Raw genomic sequence first — 20,425 nt, forward strand, 5'->3', positions numbered from 1 at the left:
GGCCCCAGCACAGATCCCTGTGGCACACCACTTGTTACATCTTGCCAACCTGAAAATGACCCATTTTTGCCTACTCTCTGTTTCGTGTTAGCTAACCAATCTTCTATCCATGCCAATATGTTACCCCCTACACCATGAGCTTTTATTTTCTGCAATAACCTTTGATGTGGCACCTTATCAAATGCCTTCTGGAAATCTAATTAAATACATCCACCGGTTCCGCTTTATCCACAGCACATGTAACTCCCTCAAAGAACTCCAATAAATTGGTTAAACAGGATTTCCCTTTCACAAAACCATGTTGACTTTGCCTGGTTACCGTGAATTTTTCTAAATGCCCTGCTATAACATCTTCCAATAATAAGGGCCAGTCATGCTCTTTTATTACTATTTTTATTTTTACTTTATTTTATTTTGGTTTTTTTTACCATGTGCCTGCCCACTGTTTTTTTCATGTTTGTGCTTTTGGCTAGGGCAGTTCATTATTCTGTCATTTAACACCCACTCTGCACTAATGTTTTGTCTTTCACCACACCATTAGCACACTCTCTTTGCCTTTGCCCATGACCTCCTTGTCTGTGACCCTCTGTACTATCAACACCACTTTCCCTTTTTTAACTTTTCCCCACCCCCGCTTTATTTGCTTCAAACCTATTACATTTCTAACCTTTGCCAGTTCTGATGAAAGATCACTGACCTGAAACGTTAACTGTGCTTCTTAGTCCACAGATGCTGCCAGACCCGCTGAGTATTTCCAGTACTTTCTGTTTTTATTTCAGATTTCCAGCATTCACAGTATTTTGCTTTTATTTTAGCAAGGAAGTTATGTTGAACTTGTATAAGACACTAGTTTGGCTTCAGCTGGTGTATTGAGTCCAGTTCTGGGCGCACACTTTAGGAAAGACACGAGGATGGTGGAGAGATTACAGAAAAGATTCACGACAATGGTTCCAGGGATAAGGAACTTCAGTTATGAAGATAGATTGGAGAAGTTAGGACTGTTTTCCTTGGAGAAGAGAAGGCTGAGAGGTGATTTGATAGAGGTATTCCAAATCATGAGGGGTCTGGACAGAGTAGATAGAAAGAAACTATCTGTTCGCACTCATGAAAGAATTGAGAACGAGAGGGCACAGATTTAAAGTATTTGGTAAGAGAAGCAAAAGTGACATGAGGAAAAACTTTTTCATGCAGCGACTGGTTAAGGTCTGGAATGTGCTGCCTGAGAATGTGGTGGAGGCAGGTTCTATTGAAGCATTGAAAAGGGAATTAGACAGTTATATGAAAAGGAAGAATATTCAGAGTTACAGGGAGAAGGCAGGGGAATGGAACTGTGGGAGTTGACCTTTCAGAGAGCGAGCGTGGACATGATGGGCCAAATGGCCTCCTTCTGCATTGTAACGACTCTGTGATTCTGTTATGGAGAGCGCAGCAGACCACCACCATGCGAGACTAATGCAGGACGCCACGCGGAACCGCATCTTCAGAAGCTCGATGGCCTGCTCGATGGTGGTCCTTGATGGCTGCAGTTGTAGTGCCTCTGTAGTTCTGTCACAGGATCTCATAGAGGGGTGAGTAGCCATCTCTTCAAGGGGTATCTCTTGTCACCCGAGAATCCAACGATGTAGTTTGGGCAAGGGAAGGAAGAGCTGCAGCAGCCTAGCATTCTGGAGGATGAAGGAGTCATGACAGCTGCGAGGTAAGTGAGTACACACATGGAGGAAACTCTTGTGGTTGCAGGCCTGCTGAGTTGAAACCCTTCCTATTGATGAATCTTACTGGGCAGTCACTGGGTGCCTTGAAGGCCACATGGGTGCAATCAATGATGCCCTGCACCTGGGAGAATCCAGCGATGGAGGTGAAACACACTGCCCTTCGTGCCTGCGAGGCCCCATCTGTCCGGAATTGAATGTGCTACCCAGCTGTCACATCAATAACCTGTGAGATACAATGGTGTGCAGCCGTTTGCGAGATGCCACCAAGGTCTGCAGCTGATCCTTGGAAGGAGCCAGAGGCAAAGACGTTCAAGACCACATTGGCTTTGATAGCTACTGGCAGGGAATGGCGAGCAGGGCTGTGAGGTGTGAGCTCTTCCATGAGGGCACAAATCACTGAGCCTAGATAGGCACAGTCTCCTGTGGCACTGGTTCTCCCATATGTCCAGGTAGCTCTGTCATCAATGGTCCAGCCTATGCTAACGGTATGGCCTCTGTGTCCTTCCTGCCCCTCATCCCTCTCCTGTGCCCTCCTCATGCCTGGGGCTCTGCCCTTCCTGTGGAGGATGTTGCTCCTCATTATGACTGGACCCGAAATCTGAGAGTTGTGCTCCCATTGCCAGCTGCTGTCTTCCTTATGCTCAGGTGCCTGCCCAATTGTGCCTGGGAGCATTGCCCCTGCTCTTATGTGCCTGCAATGCCAGGAGGGTGATAAATCCCTGCACTGCCCCCCCAAGAGTGCAGTCAACACTCTCCCCCGCAACCTGCACACACCCGATGACACCTGTGTGCCAATGGCTGAGCCTCCCTCTCTGCTGTTCTGTGTTTTATGTGCCCACCTAATTCCCTGGAGCAGTCATGACCCACTCCCCACTGTGTTACCACCTCCATGCACCTGGTTTGCCCATGATCCAACTTGCAGCCTGTGTGCCCCCACTAAAATCTCAACGAGACCTCAATGAGCTCTTTAACTACCTTAATTGCATTCATATGAGGATCAGGCAGGTTCCCGTGGCCGTCTTCTCCCTGCCCTGATGAAACTCGCCGGTGACAGGAACAGCGAGAGGAAATTGGCATGCCAGCCAGCGGCGCTATTTTCATTACCTGCTGACCTCCATTCCCACCCCTGGCTGGACCTAAAATTCAGGCCCCTTGACATGATCTGGAGAAAAGAGTTCATATCCCACCACAGCAGCTGGGGTATTTAAATTCAATTAATTAAATAAATCTGGAATTAAAAAAACAAGTATCAGTAATGATGACCATGAAACTGTCAGATTGTCGTAAAAGCCCATCTGGTTCACTAATATCCTTTATGGAAGGACACTGCTCTCCTTACCTGGTCTGGCCTACATGTGACTCCAGACCCACAGCAATGTTGTTGACTCTTAACTGCCCTCTGAAATGGTCTAGCAAGCCACAGTTGTATTCAAGAACTCAGCTCACTACAGCCTTGTCGAGGACGCTTAGGGATGGGCATAAATTCTGGCCTTGCCAACAACATCCACATCTGTAAATAAATAAGAAAAGATTGTGAGCACCAAGGAACCTGGATCTGTAAGTCACTGACCTATGACAAAAAAATTATGTACAATGCATTCCATACAAATATATGTTGTGGGACAACCTTAAGAAGGGGCCACCTTCAGGACTGCAGGTGCAGATCATCAGAGGAAGTGATGTCGAGTCAGTTGCAGGTGGAGCCCGAGATAGTAAAACGTGTATACATGAGCTCATGCAGTAACTGTCATTTTGTGCTATGTTCCAGTTCAGTTATAATCCCCGCATTTATTTTGGATATTACTGTGACTCTTAACAACAGATCACACATCAAGGGACAAGTAATATCATAGAATGGACATTCTAGTACACATCCTGCATCAGAAACAGGCTTACCATATAAATCTATGTATAAGGCCACCCACAAATAAGTTAATCTGCCTCTTTGCTGCTACATTCTTCATTCAAAAAAAACAGAGTGGGTTTGGGAGAGGTGAGAACACATCACTCACATCCAAAACTTTTGTGCAATTGATAACGATTTCTCTAATAGTTCTGAGTCAGGATCCGACCTGACCAACCCTAAACAAGCACCCAGACTGAAATACTGCTGGATCAACTGCATGATCAGGCATTCCAGTGCCAGCTGATCTTGCTGCCAAACGTTTCTCCTGCTGAAAGTGTCTCGCTGTATTCCAAACGGACAAGCTTCTGCCAAAAGATTATGTGGGTGTCGCTCCAGCTGGTTTTGCAGCAGATCTGTCAGTATTTCTGGCTGACAGCAGTGTTGCATTGAGTCGACATTTGCCTGAGACTGGAGCCTGGTCAGGTTACCCCTGACAATGGGGTCCAAGAGGAAAACATTTGAAGTACATTGTAAGCACAACCCGGTCATCTGTGATGCACCATTCAGAATGATTTACATATAAAATGATCCCCTGTCACTACCCTGCCACAGCTCCAGTCCTGAACAATAATAATTATGTTCTTTTTTATTCATTTCATGGGATGTGGGCGTTGCTGGCCAGACCAGCATTTATTGCCCATCCCTAATTGCCCATGAGAAGGGGTGGTGAGCAGCCTTCTTGAACCGCTGCAGTCCATGTAGGTTGGGTACACACACTATTAGGAAGGGAGTTCCAGGATTTTGACCCAGTGACAGTGAAGGAACGGCGATATAGTTTCAAGTCCTGCCCATGTCCTTCCAGGTGGTAGAGGTCGTGGGTTTGGAAGGTGCTGCCTGAGTAGCTTTGGTGCATTTCTGCAGTGCATCTTGTAGATGGTATACAATGCTGCCACTGTGTATCGCTGGTGGAGGGAGTGAATGTTTGTGGACAGGGTGCCAATCAAGGGGGCTGCTTTGTCCTGGATGGTGTCGAGCTCCTTGAGTGTTGTTGGAGCTGCACCCATCCAAGCAAGTGGAGAGTATTCCATCACATTCCTGACCTGTGCCTTGTAGATGGTGGACAGGCTTTGGGGAGTCAGGAGGTGAGTTACTCACCGCAGGATTCCTAGCCTCTGACCTACTCTTGTAGCCATGGAATTTATGTGGCTACTCCAGTTCAGTTTCTGGTCAATGTTAACCCCTAGGATGTTGATGGTGGGGGATTCAGTGATCGTAATGCCATTAAATGTCAACAGGAGATGGTTAAATTCTCTCTAGTTGGAGATGGTCATTGCCTGGCACATGTATGGCACGAATGTTACTTGCCACTTATCAGCCCAAGCCTAGATATTGTCCAGGGCTTGCTGCATTTCTATGTGGACTGTTTCATTATCTCTGGAGTCACGAATGGTTCTGAACATTGTGCAATCATCAGCGAAAATCCCCACTTCAGACCTTATGATGGGAGGAAGGTCATTGATGAAGCGGCTGAAGATGGTTGCACCTAGGCCCTGAGGAACTCCTGCAGTGATGCCCAGGAGCTGAGATGATTGACCTCCAACAACCACAACCATCTTCCTTGTGTTAGGTACGATACCAACCAGCGGAGAGTTTTCCCTTGATTTCCATTGACTCCAGTTTTGCTAGGGCTCCTTGATGCCATACTCAGTTAAATGCTGCCTTGATGTCAAGAGCAGTCACTCTCACTTCATCTCTTGAGTTCAGCTCTTTTGTCCATGTTTGAACCAAGACTGTAATGAGGTCAGGAGCTAAGCATCACTGAGCAGGTTATTGCTAAGCAAGTGCTGCTTGATAGCACTGTCAATGACACCTTCCATCACTTTACTGATGATCAAGAGTAGACTTATGGGGTGGTAATTGGCCAGGTTGGAATTGTGCTGCATTTTGTGCACAGGACATACCTGGGCAATTTTCCATATTGCCGAGTAGATGCCAGTGTTGTAGCTGAACTGAAACAGCTTGGGTAGGGATGTGACAAGCTCTGGAGCACAGGTCTTCAGTGCTATTGCTGCAATATTGTTAGGACCCATAGCCTTTGTAGTATCCAGTGCCTTCAGTCATTTCTTGATATCACATGGAGTGAATCGTATTGGCTGCTGACTGGCGTCTGTGATGCTGGAGACTTCAGAAGGAGGCCGAGATGGATCATGAAGATTGTTACAAATGCTTCAGCCTTATCTTTTGCACTGATGTGCTGGGCTCCCCCATCATCGAGAATGGGTTATTTGTGGAGCCACCTCCTCCTGTTAGTTGTTTAATTGTGCACCACCGTTCATAACTGGATGTGGCAGGACTGCGGAGATTAGATCTGATCTGTTGGTTGTGCGATCGCTTAGCTCTGTCCATCGCATGCTGCTTATGTTGTTTGGCATGCAAGTAGTCCTCTGTTGTAGCTTCACCAGGTTGACACCTCATTTTGAGGTATGCCTGGTGCTGTTCCTGGCATACCTCCTGCACTCTTCATTGCACCAGGGTTGATCTCCCGGTTTGATGGTAATGGTAGAGTGGGGGATATGCCGGGCCATGAGGTTACAGATTGTGGTTGAGTACAATTCTGCTGCTGCTGATGGCCCACAGAGCCTCATGTATGTCCAGTTTTGCATTGCTCGATCTGTTCGAAATCTATCCCATTTAGCACGGTGTTAGTGCCACACAACACGATGGAGTGTATCCTCAATGTCACTCCTACCATTACCATCATGGACAGATGCATCTATGGCAGGCAGTATAGTGAGGATGAGGTCAAGTATGTTTTTCCCTCTTGTTGGTTCCCTCACCACCTGCTGCAGACCCAGTCTCACAGCTATGTCCTTTCGGATTCGGCCGGCTCGGTCAGTAGTGGTGTTACCAAACCACTCTTCATGATGGACATTGAAGTCCCCCACCCAGAGCACATTCTGCACCCTTGCCACCCTCAGTGCTTCCTCCAAGTAGTGTTCAACATGGAGGAGTACTGATTCATCAGCTGAGGGGCAGGCGGTAGGTGGTAATCAGCAGGAGGTTTCCTTGCCCATGTTTGACCTGATGTCATGAGACTTCATGGGGTCCGGAGTCAAAGTTGAGGGTTCCCAGGGCAACCCCCTCCTGACTGTATAGCACCTCTGCTGGGTCTGTCCTGCCAGTGGGACAGGACATACCCGGGGATGGTGATGGTTGTATCTGGGACATTGTCTGTAAGGTATGATTCCGTGAATATCACTATGTCAGGCTGTTGCTTTGGCACAAGTCCCCAGACGTTACTCAGGAGGACTTTGCAGGGTTACCAGGGCTGGGTTTGCCGTTGTCATTTCCAGTGCCTAGGTCGATGCCAGGTGATCCGTCCAGTTTCATTGCTTATTGACTTTTTAGAAGTTAGGTACAACTGAGTGGCTTACTAGGCCATTTCAGAGGGAATTTTAAGAGTCAACCACATTGCTGTGGGTCTGGAGTCACACATAGGCGAGACCAGGTAAGGAGAGCAGATTTCCTTCCCTAAAGGACATTAGTGAACCAGATGGGTTTTTACAACAATTGACAATTTTTATGGTCACCACTAGACTAGCTTTTTAATTCCAGATTTTTTTTTAATTGAATTCAAATTCCACCTTCTGCCATGGTGGGATTCAAGCCCATGTCCCCAGGGGAATATCCTGGGTTTCTGACTACTAGTCCAGCGACAATACCACTACGCCACTGCCTCCCCCAAATGTCGGTGCATTTACACTGCCAGTTAGTGGTCATAGGTCAATGTATCTGATCTCTAATTAATTATCATTCTCAACTTGCTGAATTCCATGTTCAGTATTAATAAGCTCACCTCTGCAGTTTCTTCCATCACAGGGCCAGTTCAAAGCACTGCAGTCTAAACAGTTGCCAACCTGAATCTGCTTAATAATAGAGGGAAGTATGAATGAAGTAGAACTGATATTTTCAGCCACAGGGTGTCTGGTGACGCAACATTGCAGAACTGCACCTGCACAAATAAAAATAAATTATAGCTATGGAGGTGTATCACTGAGAGATGATTGGGAGTTGAGCATGAAAGCTCATGCCTTGTTCAGTGAACAAAAAAAATCAGATTTATGCAAATTTAGATATGAATCCATAGACTCTTTTTACACATTAATCCTGTCAAATTAACCAACTGTAAATTGCCCAAAAACCACCTCAGTCTCTGGTGTCAAATGAAGGTAAATGTGCGGCGGAAAAGGCAGCAGAAACTACATGGATATATCTCATGCTTAAATACATGGATACAGCTGCCAGCTGATTGTACAGTGACTTTAATGCAAAGCAAAATACTGTGAATACCAGAAATCTGAAATAAAAACAGAAAATGCCGAAAATGCTCAACAGCTCTGGCAGCATCTGTGCCAAGACAAACAGAGTTAACATTTCAGCTCTGTAACCTTTCATTAGAACTGCCACAGTGAGGTCACAGAGCTGATACATGAACTTTGTTTTTCTCACCACAATTGCTGCCAGACCTGAGCATTTTCTGTTTTTATTGCCTGCCATACTACTTCTGTGCTAACCTAAATATCAGGGAACATTTTCACTTCTGCAAGCAGAATTCTTGAATGATAGAATGTTGCTTGAAAGGGTAATCTCGATAAACTAACTAAAATCGCTGTGTGCGGACAGTAGGAGCTATGTTTCTTTCCAATTGTTAGTTCAAGAGTCTGCCCCATGGTCTGGGAAAAATACAGGCAGCAGAGACTGAGGACCGTTTCAATGTTATGGCAGGAGCTGAAGTCAGAATGCAAGATTCAGAGTTGCAGGAAAAATGGGCACAGATTTGGGAGGCAACAACATATTTGAGGACGTTGGAGAGGAAATGGGGCGCTAGTTTGCAGAGACAGAGTGACTAACGTGGATTTTTGTGGAGGAGGTTAATGACTGCAGTTTTGAAAGAGTGGGGTCAATAGCTGAGGAGTAGAAACCACCTACAATGTCAGCTAGCATGGGGTCAGGAAGGGAAGATGGCTGGTCAGTGGTTTAGTGGTAATGGGGTCAAGGAACAAGTGATGTGTCTCATGGACGATTTGAGCTCACAGAGTTTGACATTAAACAAAGAATTTACAGATTTAGACTGTCTTCTTAGCAGCATTTCCCAAATGTAAGTATTCAGGTGGTAGAAAGACTTTGCTAGTGCTCCAGCAAAGTTACTGTGCTAACTGGAATATGCTGCTCATAGTAAACTTTTCTTCCCAATCAGACATATTCAGTTCCATCATCTCTCAGAGATGCTGGGTTGCATTGCAATTAGGAGAGAGTGATCTTTATTAAACTAACACCTACTGTAGAAAATACAGCCTCACACAACATTACTTAGCTTTCTCAAAGTCTTTATACTACTCACAATAACAGTCCACGGCTATAATGAATTGAACTGAATCAGTTTTGAAATCCCATTTATTTCATAGAAAATTTAATTATTTTTTCCAAGGCAAACTGAACTAATTATTGTTCACAAGCTCAGATCCAGGCCTGTAAACAGGGCTCAGCATTCATATATACCACTGCTGATTTCAGTGGGGCTGCTTCATTCACACTAACTCTGGGCTGGATTTTACAGTCCCCTCGATGTCAGGTTTTGTGGCAGGGGGAACTGGAAAAAGCCTCCGGGAGAGGGCCGCCATGCACCTTGACGTTGGGAGGGCCCGGCCCAATATTGCCGGTGGTGGCGAGACTTTGTGGCGTCACCACCAGCACCCCCCCCCCCCGCCCGCTGCTCGACGACGGGACCTCTATTTGCATATTTAAATAAATTAAAATGATTGCATTAATTATACTTATCTCCCCACCTGAGTTTCTGCTCCAAACTTTGGCCTGGTGGCGCCTTCAGATCCTTGTCCGGGGTAACGAGGTGGACCACTTGTGGGGAGGGGGTGAATTTCTCAGTGCGGTGGGGGGGAAACGGGGTGAGAGTAACATGATTGGTGTAGGGGATGGTGGGAAGGGTTTGAGGTTAAAGTTTATGCACTTTGGGTTGGGGGGGGAGATAAGGTCAGGTGGACAAGGAAAGTGTTTTGATGGGGGAGAGGGCAGGTAATTAATTTTATGGTTATTGGGGGATGGGAGAGGGGCAAAATAAATGTATTTAATTTTTTTTATTCACTGTAGCTTTAAATATTTAAATGTAACAATCGGGCTCAAAGCCCTTTAAAAATGGTGTCAGCCCCTGCGCACTGGCAGCTGACGCCATTGCAGGGGACGAACAGCCTGCCCCCTCCACGTGAGTGGTGGGGGTGGCCCGCCCCGGCTATTTAAATGAGCCGCTGCGCTTAGGATCGCGGCAGCTCTGCGACATGCTGCCCGCGCGGGCAGGCCGCCATTGTTTTCGCCCGCCACCGATTTCGGCGGCGGGATCATAAAATTCAGCCCTCTGTGTCTACCATTGCTCACCATTTCCTAATACCTGTCATTGCTACAGCACCCAAACCAGTTAGCTGATTTTCATGAGAATGGAGAAAGTGCGGGGGAGTGGGACTAGTTAGTAGCTCTTTTAGAAAACCAGCACAGGCACGATGGACCAAATGGCCACCTTCTGTGCTGTATGATTTTGATTCGATGACCAGTTTAGTGTTTACAAATAAATCTGTGGATATGTTGGTATTTTAATAAATAACTTCATTTTAATTACATGACACTGGTAGGGAATAGATGGTAAGTAAGAAAGGAATCTTTGAATGCCAGGTGAACTAGAGTACAATGAGAACGGCAGGAGTTTGACAAAAAAATAATTTTCTTTTTCAGGAATATCTACCTTTTAAGATCATTTTTTCTCAACGTAAGAAATATTCCAAAGCTTATCTCTCGAAGTATTACCCATCAGTGGAATTAAAGATTGTGTTGGCAATAAGTGCACAAAGCTTGTGATTCAACTGTTATGATCCCCATTGGGGACCACCAAAAAATGAAAAGAATCAAATCCACTGCTTGACCCCAATTTAGGAAACCAAATGGACAAGGTTTCATTTTTATAAGTTTTATTGAAACATCCAAACCAAAACCAACATTAAAAATGGAGCAACAGACAGATCATGGTCTATATACATCAAATTACACCTTAACTATCATATACAACAGAGATGGGTCTCAGGGTTTCACTGGGCAGTCCACCCAGCAATTACAGTCCCACAGTTCGTCACAGCTCTTAACTTCCTCTGGTAGATTTTCAGCTCCCTTCTTCAAGGATTTCGCCTCAGTTCTTCTTTCAGCAGCAGTTCCCACTCAATCTGAACTCCACAGGTGTGGTCTTCATCACAAGGCGCAATTCTCCAGAACCTCCTCAGCTTTGCTCACGACAATCTTGATGGTGTGGATTTACCAGGTTTCCCTTTATCCGAGTCTTTCAGTGACAACTTCATATTTCCAAATAAGCAGTAATATGCTCTGAAAAAATTGATTGTATTTATTGTGTTATGACAATGCTTCTATATTTTTGTTAGGTTTTTTTGCGAACTCGTATTTTAGAATTATGGACATTGTTTATTTGGGAAAACTGAAAAGGATTCTATGGATGTTTTCTCAAAGGGGTCATTGAAAAGAGGTCATCAGAAGGTCTTTTGGACTTGGTTTGTAAACAACCTGTCTTCAGATAAATAGCCAGCAGGGGCTTTTTGTTTCGGAAAAGATGTTTACAGAGAAGTGACAGGTCAAGATTTATAGCGGTCAGGAGGCTTGACTCTTGATATTGCTTTTTGGTTTCACTTTGGACAGTCAGCTGGGGTTTGGACAGTGTTCTGAGAGCAGTTTTAAAGACCAGCCAAGACAGCAGTCACCCCAGCTCAGCCTTTTCCCATCTCTTTGAAAAGCCTGCCAGCTTTTTCATCTCTTTCAGATGCTCTTTGAAGCTAGTCTAGGAAATAAAGAAATTGATGCTGCATTCCTTCTGAAAGGCCTGCCAAACTGATCTTCAACTTTGCCTGCAAAGAATTATTCTAGAAAGATCTCTGTGACAGCCATCTTTGCGTACTTGGGACGCCAAACCAAAAAAGGGACAACTGACATCTTTCCATATCTTTTTTTTTCTTCAAGAATTAGCAAGTATTTGGCCAAAGTATTCTTTTTGGGGGGGAGGGGGTTTTGTAACAAATCTCTAAAAATATATTTTTTTTTCATTTAACCCGGGTGTGTAAGGGGCTAAGATAAAAGGGAACTTTCATATTTCACTCCGTGTGTTAATGCATTACTTCATTACTGATTATGTCTTGTTTTATAATAAACTGATAACTTGGTTGTTTATTAATGAAACCTAGTTGGTGTATTTTATTCTGGGATAAAGAGTGTATCAGTAACTGGGTAAACATTTAAATATATTTTGTGGCCTGTGGAGAAGTGGAACTAGAAAGGACAGTGCACTCCTCCCATCTCAATCGTAACAACTGTTCAAATAGTCTAAACAGCTAAAGATGGGACATTCCCATTAACAATGATTGTGGGGCCTTAATATTGGGAAAATAAGGCAACATAAAAGGAAAGAAAAGGAAATATTTAAAATAAAGACGGTAAAATAATTTGAAGCCCTTTTCATGTCTATGAATTGAAGTTTTAAAAGGGGGATGCAATTCTTTAGATTCTTTAATTTTTAAAAATCAAATTATTGATAATCTGGTTCTGAAAAGCATTCCATTCAGCTGTGGGTATAGAGCTTGTCATCCTAGGGCCACAAAGCTAGGTTCTAAAATTCACATATAAGACATTGTTGATACCTGGTATCTTACAAATGTATATAGTTACAGTGCAGCTTTTCTGATACAGATTCTTCATTGACAACCATGCCTATCAGACAAACCATACTATCTGCTTAGAAATTTCTCTTCCATTGATCTGACTGATTTTTAATGGACCTGTCACAGATGTGTCACAATGCAGGAATGCAGGAAGAAAATAAAAATATGGGTTCAAGGCGAATTTGAAGTTGAATAATGTCTATTTATTGAACATTGAAATTACAACAGGACACTCTAAAACCCAATATCAATTCACTAGCAAAGAAAAGTTCAATTTAAGCAGGGTGTAGATTTATCAGAGGCAATTAAAGATACATTTGTATTACAAGATATTAATAATTCTTACCTAGTCATTAAATCTCTGAAAAAGTATGTCAGCAATTCCATCTGCTTTATGGAGTCTGTTGCTATAATAAATTGATAGACTAACATACTGGGCTAAAGTGTCATAGGAAATCTGATCTTGCCTTACAGTATCCCCACAAAACTGGCTTCCCATTTCATTTGGGGATTGTGAGAGGTTCTAAACAAAAACAGGGCTGTAATGGAAAATCAAAGGCAAGTCAACTAATAGATGTCTATAGTATCTCCTCAAAGCAGATTAAATGTAAAAATATAGGTATTTGTATCTCTGGAATCTAACTCATACCTAAACCCTCAATGCAGCTCCATTTTGAATAGCCCAGCATGGAGAAAACTTTTATGCCATTTAGGTTTGCAATTGTATTATTCATTATAAGAGTGCTGTGCTCTCAAGTTTGATTGATTGGGTGGACAGACATATTTTAAAACAAAGTCTCAGTTTCAGTACCACAGTGAGACCTAAGATGTTGGGCACTCTACTTTCTCAATTATGTCAGGAGCTACTAGTTCTTTGTCAAGTGGAAAGGGAAGTGTCTGTGGTCCTGCACAGTAAGGTTCACTATTTCATCTATGTGCAACTCATCTTGATCATTCTTCAGTTTATCAATGCCATGGAAAACAGTGGGATATTACTTTCAAGATTTAACGTCTACAGCCATTGGGACATTGCGAATCCTCTGGATAAAACTTATGGCATTTTTAGCTAAGCAACATCTTATGACTTTGTGTCATTTGCATTACAACAGTAGGCTGAATTAAAGTGCTTTGAGACATCTGGTGGTCATGAAAAGGACTATATAAATGCAAGTCTGTCTTTTTTTAATTTATTAAAATATGTTATGTATCTGTATCTGGGCCCTAATAGGAGCTGAAATATTGCACATGTCGCCAAGAGGTTGGGAGGATCCATTGACACATTTCTTACCTTTGGACTGTTTCAGCAGTAGTTAAATGGGTAGTAGGTTGTTTTGGCCACCACTTCGACATAAGCAGCATTGTCAACTAGTGGGTGCCCTTGCAACAATTATCTGTTTGGGTTGGGTAGACTACGTCGGCTGCTCACACTCATTACAAGTTACAGTAAAGATACATGTGCCATCATCATCATCCTCGTCATCTGGTTTGATTGGTTCTGGACTGCATGTTTTTTTTAAATTCTTTTTTTGGTTTCCCATTCCTGATTGAGGAATGGAGCAAATTATCCAATCATGTCATTATCTAGGAACTCTAGCTGCTAAGTGCTTATGTGTAGCTACAAAGGCGTCCTCGTCAATAAGTCACTGAAATCTGACATGCAAGTGTAGCAAGCAATTAAGAAGGCAAATGGTATGTTAGCCTTTATCGCAAGAGCTTTTGAGTACAGGAGTCGTGAAGTCTTGCTTCAATTATATAGAACCTTGGTTATAGCCCACCTGGAGTACTATGTGCGGTTTTGGTCCCCTTATCTTAAGAAGGATATTATTGCCATAGAGGGAGTGCAACGAAGGTTCACCAGACTTGTTCCTGGGATGGCGGCACTGTTCTATGAGACTGGGGAAACTGGGCCTGTATTCTCTGGAGCTTCGAAGAATGAGGTGATCTCATTGAAACCTACAAAATACTTAAAGGGATAGACAGGATAGATGCAACTAAGATGATTCCCCTGGTTGGGAGTCTAGAACCAGGGAACACAATTTCAAAATAAGAGGGAAGCCACTTAGGACCGAGCTGTAGAGAAATTTCTTTACTCAGAGGGTTGTGAATCTTTGGAATTCTCTACCCCAGAGGGCTTTGGAAGCTCAGTCATTGAGTATGTTTAAAGTAGAGATTGACAGATTTCTAAATACGAATGACATAAAGGAATATGGGGATAGTGTGGGAAAAAGGCATTGAAGTGGATGATCAGCCATGACCGTCATAGAGTTATGCAGCACAGAAACAGGCCCTTCAACTCATCGTGTCCATGCTGGCCATCAAGCACCTATCTATTCTAATCCCATTTGGCAGCACTTGGCCTGTAGCCTTGTATGCTATGGCGTTTCAAGTGCTCATCTAAATACTTTTTAAGTGTTCTGCGGGTTCTTGCCTCTACCACCCCTTCGGGCAGTGTTCCAGATTCCAACCATCCTCTGTTTTTTTCCTCAAATCCCCTGTAAACCTCCTGCCCCTTACCTTAAATCTATGCCCCCTGGTTATTGACACCTCCACTAAGGGAAAAAGTTTCTTCCCATCTACCCTATCTATCTTTCTTTTCTTTTCTTTTCTTTTCTTTCTTTTGGGCCTCCTTATCTCGAGAGACAATGGATACGCGCCTGGAGGTGGTCAGTGGTTTGTGAAGCAGCGCCTGGAGTGGCTATAAAGGCCAATTCTAGAGTGACAGGCTCTTCCACAGGTACTGCAGAGAAATTTGTTTGTCGGGGCTGTTGCACAGTTGGCTCTCCCCTTGCGCCTCTGTCTTTTTTCCTGCCAACTATTAAGTCTCTTCGACTCGCCACATTTTAGCCCCGTCTTTATGGCTGCCCGCCAGCTCTGGCGAACGCTGGCAACTGACTCCCACGACTTGTGATCAATGTCACAGGATTTCATGTCGCATTTGCAGACGTCTTTATAGCGGAGACATGGACAGCCGGTGGGTCTGATACCAGTGGCGAGCTCACTGTACAATGTGTCTTTGGGGATCCTGCCATCTTCCATGCGGCTCACATGGCCAAGCCATCTCAAGCGCCGCTGACTCAGTAGTGTGTACAAGCTGGGGATGTTGGCCGCCTCGAGGACTTCTGTGTTGGAGATGCGGTCCTGCCACCTGATGCCAAGTATTCTCCGGAGGCAGCGAAGATGGAATGAATTGAGACGTCGCTCTTGGCTGACATACGTTGTCCAGGCCTCGCTGCCATCGAGCAAGGTACTGAGGACACAGGCCTGATACACTCGGACTTTTGTGTTCCGTGTCAGTGCGCCATTTTCCCACACTCTCTTGGCCAGTCTGGACATAGCAGTGGAAGCCTTTCCCATGCGCTTGTTGATTTCTGCATCTAGAGACAGGTTACTGGTGATAGTTGAGGCTAGGTAGGTGAACTCTTGAACCATTCCAGAGCATGGTCGCCAATATTGATGGATGGAGCATTTCTGACATCCTGCCCCATGATGTTTGTTTTCTTGAGGCTGATGGTTAGGCCTATCTATGCCCCTCATAATTTTGAATACCTCAATCAGGTCCCCCCTCAGCCTTCTCTGCTCTAAGGAAAACAACCCTAGCCTATCCAATCTCTCTTCATAGCTGAAATGCTACAGCCAGGCAACATCCTGGTGAATCTCCTTTGCACCTTCTCCAGTGCAATCACATCCTTCCTATAGTATGGTGACCAGAACTGTACACAGCACTCCAGCTGTGGCCTAACTAGCATTTTATACAGCTCCATCATAATATTCCTGTTCTTATATTCTATGCCAAGGCTAATAAAGGCAAGTATCCCATATGCCTTCCCACCTTATCTAGCTGTGCTGCTGCCTTCAGTAATCTATGGACAAGTACACCAAGGTCCCTATGACCCTCTGTACTTCCTAGGGTCCTACCATCCATAGTATATTCCCTTGCCTTGTTAGTCCTCCCAAAATGCATCACCTCACACTTCTCAGGATTAAATTCCATTTGCCACTGCTCTGCCCATCTTCCCAGCCCATCTATATCATCCTGTAATCTAAGGCTTTCCTTCTCACTATTTACGACACCACCAATTTTCGTGTCCTCTGCAAACTTACTGATCACACCTCCTATACTCATGCCTTGAAAGGTGGAGCAGGCTTGAAGGGCTGAATGGCCTACTCCTGCTCCTATGTTGACTGGTAACAGATTCCTCGCCCAAAAACAATCTAATAACTAACTTATTATCTTGGTTGGCATGTGAGGAATAGTTATTTGGGCAGGACACACATGGTTCGCTACCCCAGAATAAATGATTGCCTTCAAAAGAGCATAAAATTACAAAATAAAATTGTGAAGTAGCAGATTTGCTTAACATTTTGAAGTTGTGATTACTGTTGCTATGCACTGTTATTAAAGACCACTTAACTGGTGAACAACTGAGTACACATACCTTTTAAACTGATCATTTTCAGCATCCCAATGTTTCGCCATTATCTAAATGTTGCATTTTCTAGTTAAATGCACTTTGGTTTAAAGCACATCCCATTTATATGTGCAAATGACCACAGCTTCTATTGGACCAGTCAGTCACCTAAATGTATAGATTTTTGCATCATCAATGCATTATCCCATGTAGGCAAATTGCTTTGTATATTGTAATAAAAAGCAATCAGAGTTGATCAATGTAAATATGCCCATCTGAGATATTGATAAACCTGAATGATGCTTCTAGATCATTGTCTAAACAGTCGGTACTGAAGCTAATATGTTGCCATCCTGTTTTAAATGTAGACTACATTAAATTCAAGAGAATACAGATTCACAAAATGGCACTGTTTCTTTAAACTACAATTGCTGAAACTATTGTTAGAGCTCTAGTAATGTTACAACCGAGATGTACTTTGTTAATAAAAGCAAAATACTGCGGATGCTGGAAATCTGAAACAAAAACAAGAAATGCTGGATTCACTCAGCAGGTCTGGCAGCATCTGTGGAAAGAGAAGCAGAGTTAACGTTTCGGGTCAGTGACCCTTTGTTAATGTGTTTTTTCTATGGTCTTCATGTTCTCGAAAATAGGTTCCGACTGTTCAAGTCAGATGATCTGCTCCACGTGGCCAATGCAGCTCTTTATTTTTACTTTATCTTGTCACTGTTGCTGTTTTCTTATTAAAGCACTTTTAAGGAAGGGCCAATTTGATGCAATAGAGCTGTCATTATTCACAATTCCCCAAGATAAAGTAAGTCAATTGTTCTGTTCATACAAGACAATTCTCAGTTTACTATTAAGAAATGATCTCTCTCCACCTCCTGTTCAAAAATTAGAATTAAAAATATTTCAGGTGCTGATGAGCAGACCATGTATATTCCCTTGCCTTGTTAGTCCTCCCAAAATGCATCACCTCACACTTCTCAGGATTAAATTCTGACATCAGCTCCTTTCTTTGCATACTAGTGAATATCCCATATTAAGGGAACAGAAAGACTCACAAAACCTAAAAGAATATTCAAGTTAATGGCGAATTAGTTAAGCACTCTGCTATTTTCATATATTTTTAGTTAGAAAAAACGATTTGTAGTTAAGCAGGCTTCAATATTAAAATTCTAAACACAGTTAACAATTTAACTACTTAGGGATGAGCGTGACTACTATGAGAGTTCAATTAAATAGGCACTTTAATAGACTGGCATCCCATATTAATACCTAAACCAATAGGAGAGGGAGCTGTTATAATTGACGTGGTTTCACAAGAATACAAAGAGCACACTTGTACCTTCTTTATAAAAGTGATTACAAAATAATGAAACTCAATCTCAAGAAATTATACAAAAGCAATATGCATGACTAAGAGAATATTTTTCCATGTATTTACATCAAAGTGTTAAGTTTAATGGATATTTTCACAATTTTCCCTCAGCTCAGAGGAGTAAAATCATCAATCCTGAGTTCCCAGTGGGAAGCTGTGCTCAAAGGAAGCCCAGATTAAAAATAGGGCTACAACACAAGGGGACATGAAAAAGTCTTGGAGGGTAGGATTAGGGAAAATCCCAAGGCGTTCTACACTTATGTGAGGAACAAGAGGATGGCCAGAGTGAGGGTAGGGCCGATCAGGGATAGTGGGGGGAACTTGTGCCTGGAGTCGGAGGAGGTAGGGGAGGTCCTAAATGAATACTTTGCTTCAGTATTCACTAGTGAGAGGGACATGGTTGTTTGTGAGGACAGCATGGAACAGGCTGATATGCTGGAACAGGTTGAGGTTAAGAGGGAGGATGTGCTGGAAATTGTGAATGACATGAGAACAGATAAGTCCCCGGGGCCAGACGGGATATACCCAAGGATATTACGGGAAGCGAGGGAAGAGATTGCTGCGCCTTTGGCGATGATCTTTGCGTCTTCACTGTCCACTGGAGTAGTACCGGATGATTGGAGGGTGGCAAATGTTGTTCCCTTGTTCAAGAAAGGGAATAGGGATAACCCTGGGAATTATAGACAAGTCAGTCTTACGTCGGTAGTGGGCAAATTATTGGAGAGGATTCTGAGAGACAGGATTTATGATTATTTGGAAAAGCATGGTTTGATTAGAGACAGTCAGCATGGCTTTGAGAGGGGCAGGTCATGCCTCACAAGCCTTATTGATTTCTTTGAAGATGTGATAAAACACATTGATGAAGGAAGAGCAGTGGATGTGGTGTATATGGATTTTAGCAAGGCGTTTGATAAGGTTCCCCATGGTAGGCTCATTCAGAAAGTAAGGAGGCGTGGGATTCAGGGAAAGCTGGCTGTCTGGATACAAAATTGGCTGTCCCATAGAAGACAGAGGGTGGTAGTAGATGGAAAGTATTCAGCATGGAGCTCAGTGACCAGCGGTGTTCCACAAGGATCTGTTCTGGGACCTCTGCTCTTTGTGATTTTTATAAATGACTTGGATGAGGATGTAGAAGGCTGGGTTAGCAAGTTTGCCGATGACACGAAGGTTGCTGGAGTTGTGGATAGTGTGGAAGGTTGTTCTAGGTTGCAACAGGACATTGACAGGATGCAGAGCTGGGCTGAGAAGTGGCAGATGGAGTTCAACCTGGAAAAGTGTGAAGTGATTCATTTTGGAAGGTCGAATTTGAATGCGGAATACAGGCTTAAAGACAGGATTCTTGGTAGTGTGGAGGAACAGAGGGATCTTGGGGTCCATGTCCATAGATCGCTCAAAGTTGCCACCCAAGTTGATAGGGTTGTTAAGAAGGCGTATGGTGTGTTGGCTTTCATTAACAGGGGGATTGAGTTTAAGAGCCGCGAGGTTATGCTGCAGCTCTATAAGGCCCTGGTTCGACCACACTTGGAATATTGTGTTCAGTTCTGGTCGCCTCATTATAGGAAGGATGTGGAAGCTTTAGAGAGGGTGCAGAGGAGATTTACCAGGATGCTGCCTGGACTGGAGGGCATGTCCTACGAAGAAAGATTGAGGGTGCTAGGGCTTTTCTCATTGGAGCGAAGAAGGATGAGAGGTGACTTGATAGAGGGGTACAAGATGATGAGAGGCATAGATAGAGTGGATAGTCAGAGACTTTTTCCCAGGGTGGAAAGGGCTATCACCAGGGGGCATAATTTTAGGGTGATTGGAGGAAGGTTTCGGGGAGATGTCAGAGGTAGGTTCTTTACACAGAGAGTGGTGGGTGCGTGGAATGCGCTGCCAGCGGTGGTAGTAGAAGCAGATACATTAGGGGCATTTAAGCGACTCTTGGATAGTTACATGGATGATAGTAGAATGAAGGGTAGGTAGTTAGTTTGATATTATAGTAGGTTAAATGTTCGGCACAACATCGTGGGCCGAAGGGCCTGTACTGTGCTGTACTGTTCTATGTTCTATAACACTGTAGTGCTGATTCTCTGACCTGTATCCGCTTGAGAGCAGTTCTCTCCTGGGAATGTGGGATTGTTACCCTATGCATTTGCTTTCATGCAAAAGTGTGTTTACAAAAGTTAGAAAAAGTTTGGTGTGGACTGTTAAATCTTTTTAAAGGGAGATCAGTGGAAATTTGTGCAGTCAGGAAGATAGGTAAAAGTGGACCTACTCAGCAAGCCTGGCATGAAAGGTCATTGACTTGAAATGTCAGG

The sequence above is a fragment of the Heterodontus francisci genome, chromosome 25 (genome assembly GCF_036365525.1).
Source record: "Heterodontus francisci isolate sHetFra1 chromosome 25, sHetFra1.hap1, whole genome shotgun sequence".
In the NCBI taxonomy this organism is placed as follows: Eukaryota; Metazoa; Chordata; class Chondrichthyes; order Heterodontiformes; family Heterodontidae; genus Heterodontus; species Heterodontus francisci.